This window comes from Arachis hypogaea, chromosome 16, assembly GCF_003086295.3.
Source record: "Arachis hypogaea cultivar Tifrunner chromosome 16, arahy.Tifrunner.gnm2.J5K5, whole genome shotgun sequence".
Classification (NCBI taxonomy): Eukaryota; Viridiplantae; Streptophyta; class Magnoliopsida; order Fabales; family Fabaceae; genus Arachis; species Arachis hypogaea.
In genome coordinates this window covers 125,239,153-125,242,195 of record NC_092051.1, presented here as the reverse complement: position 1 = coordinate 125,242,195, position 3,043 = coordinate 125,239,153, and the positions used below count along the sequence as shown (strand labels likewise).

At 31.5% G+C, this 3,043-nt stretch overlaps 1 non-coding gene across 1 annotated transcript; it reads left to right on the top strand.

Moving 5' to 3' along the window:
- The first annotated feature begins 320 nt into the window (after positions 1-320).
- Positions 321-424, top strand: LOC112761312 (small nucleolar RNA R71). The gene has a single exon (XR_003181712.1). It is a non-coding gene; the product is annotated as a small nucleolar RNA R71 (small nucleolar RNA).
- Positions 425-3,043: the final 2,619 nt, after the last annotated feature.

Sequence of the window (3,043 nt, the reverse complement as noted above, 5' to 3'; positions counted from 1 at the left end):
GTACTGTTGGATGCGGCTTGCATTCCATTCAGACTCTGAGAAATCATATTGACTTGCTGAGTCAATATTTTATTCTAAGCCAATATGGCATTCAGAGTATCAATTTCAAGAACTCCCTTCTTCTGAGGCGTCCCATTACTCATAGGATTCCTCTCAGAAGTATACATAAACTGGTTGTTAGCAACCATGTCAATAAGTTCTTGAGCTTCTGCAGGCTTTTCTTTAGGTGAATGGATCCACCTGCAGAAGTATCCAATGACATCTTAGCTAATTCAGACAGACCATCATAGAATATATCCAGAATGGTCCATTCTGAAAGTATGTCAGAAGGACACTTTTTGGTCAGTTGCTTGTATCTCTCCCAAGCTTCATAGAGGGATTCACCTTCTTTCTGTCTGAAGGTTTGAACATCCACTCTAAGCTTACTGAGCTTTTGAGGAGGAAAGAACTTGGCTAAGAAAGCCGTGACCAGCTTATCCCAAGAGTTCAGGCTATCTTTAGGTTGAGAATCCAACCATATTCTAGCTCTGTCTCTTACAGCAAATGGGAAAAGCATGAGCCTGTAGACTTCAGGCTCTACTCCATTAGTTTTAACAGTATCACAGATCTGCAAGAATTCAGTTAAGAACTGAAAGGGATCTTCAGATGAAAGTCCATGAAACTTGCAGTTTTGTTGCATCAGAGAAACTAGTTGAGGCTTAAGCTCAAAATTGTTTGCTCCAATGGTAGGGATGGAGATGCTTCTTCCATGTAAATTGGAATTAGGTGCAGTGAAGTCACCAAGCATCCTCCTTGCATTATTATTATTTTCAGCTGCCATCTCCTCTTCCTTTTCGAAAATTTCTGTAAGGTTGTCTTTAGATTGTTGTAATTTAGCTTCTCTTAGTTTCCTCTTCAGAGTCCTTTCAGGTTCAGGGTCTGCTTCAACAAGAATGTTCTTGTCCTTGATCCTACTCATATGAAAAAGAAGGGAACAGAAAATAATAATAGGGATCCTCTTTGCCTCAGTAGAGAGAGGTTCCTTTGTGTGAGTAGAAGAAGAAAGGGAATAAGAGTGAAGAAGAATGGATAATCCAAACACAAGGGTGAGGATAGGAGCAGAGATATGAGGTGAGGAGAAGTGTTAGTAGATGAATAAATAAATAGAAGGAGATGAGGGAGAGGAAATTTCGAAAATTAATTTTTGAAAAGAAGTTGATGATTTTCGAAAATTAAAGGAGAATTAAAATTAAAATTAAAATTAAAAATTGAAACAATTAATTAATTAAAAAGAGTTTTTGAAAAAGAGGGAGGTATTTTCGAAAATTAGAGAGGGATAGTTAGTTAGGTAGTTTTGAAAGAGATAAGAAACAAACAAAAAGTTAATTAGTTAGTTGAAACAATTTTTGAAAATCAATTTTTTAAAAGATAAGAAGATAAGAAGTTAGAAAAGATATTTGAAAAAGATATGATATGAAAAGGTAGGATTAAAAAGATATGATTTTGAAAAAGATAAGATAAAAAGATATTTTTGAAAAGATATTATTGAAATTAGTTTTGAAAAAGATTTGATTTTTAAAATCACAATTAGTGACTTGATTCACAAGAAATCACAAGATATGATTCTAGAATTTAAAGTTTGAATCTTTCTTAACAAGTAAGTAACAAACTTGAAATTTTTGAATCAAAACATTAATTGTTGATGATATTTTCGAAAATATGATATAAAATTAAGAAGAATATTTTTGAAAAATATTTTTAAAATTTTCGAAAATAAATAAGAAAAATGAAAAAGATATGATTTTTGAAAAAGATTTTGAAAAAGATGAGATTTTTAAATTGAAAATTTGATTTGACTCATAAGAAACAACTAAATTTTAAAAAGTTTTGAAAAAGTCAATCCAAATTTTCGAAATTTTAAGAGAGAAAAAGGGAAAGATATTTTTTTTTTATTTTTGAATTTTTAATGATGAAAGAGAAAAACATCAAAAAGACTCAATGCATGAAAATTTTGGATCAAAACATGTGATGCATGCAAGAACATTATGAATGTCAAGATGAACACCAAGAACACTTTGAATGTCAAGATGAACACCAAGAACTTAGTTTTGAAAAATTTTCAAGAAAAGAAAACATGCAAGACACCAAACTTAAAGATTTTTAATTTTTAGACACTAAGAATTCAAGAATGCATATGAAAAATAAGAAAAGACACAAAATAAGAAAATATGAAGATCAAACAAGAAGACTTACCAAGAACAACTTGAAGATCATGAAGAACATTATGACTGCATGAGTTTTCGAAAATTTTTAGAAAAATAAAAATATGCAATTGACACCAAACTTAAAAATTGACTCAAGACTCAAACAAGAAACACAAAATATTTTTTTTATTTTTTTTATTTTATGATTTTTTTTGTATTTTCTTTTAAATTTTTTTTCGAAAAACATATAGGAAAAAGAAAATAAGAAATTCAAAATTTTTAATAAGAATCTCAGGAATCTTTCAATGTTGGCCTAAAGCTCCAATCCAAGGGTTAGACATGGCTTAATAGCCAGCCAGCTTTAGGATATAAATCAGGCATGCAACAGCTGATATTTCATCCAATTCCATATACATGCCTTTTATGTTGACAAGTGGAAGCCTCAATCCAAAAGAATTTGGATATGGCTTTACAGCCAGCCAGGCTTCAACATGCTTCATGAAACACTAGAATTCATTCTTAAAAATTTAGAATAATTTTCGAAAACAGATGAGAAATTTTTTTGAAAGATTTTTGAAAAATTTTTGAAAATAAAACAAAAAGAAAATTACCTAATCTGAGCAACAAGATGGACCGTCAGTTGTCCAAACTCGAACAATCCCCGGCAACGGCACCAAAAACTTGGTGCACGAAATTGTGATCCCTGGTAATGGCTCCAAAAACTTAGTGCTCTAATCATAATTCTTAATTTGTCACAACTTTGATACAACTAACCAGCAAGTGCACTGGGTCGTCCAAGTAATAAAACCTTACGTGAGTAAGGGTCGATCCCACGGAGATTGTTGGTATGAAGCAAGCTA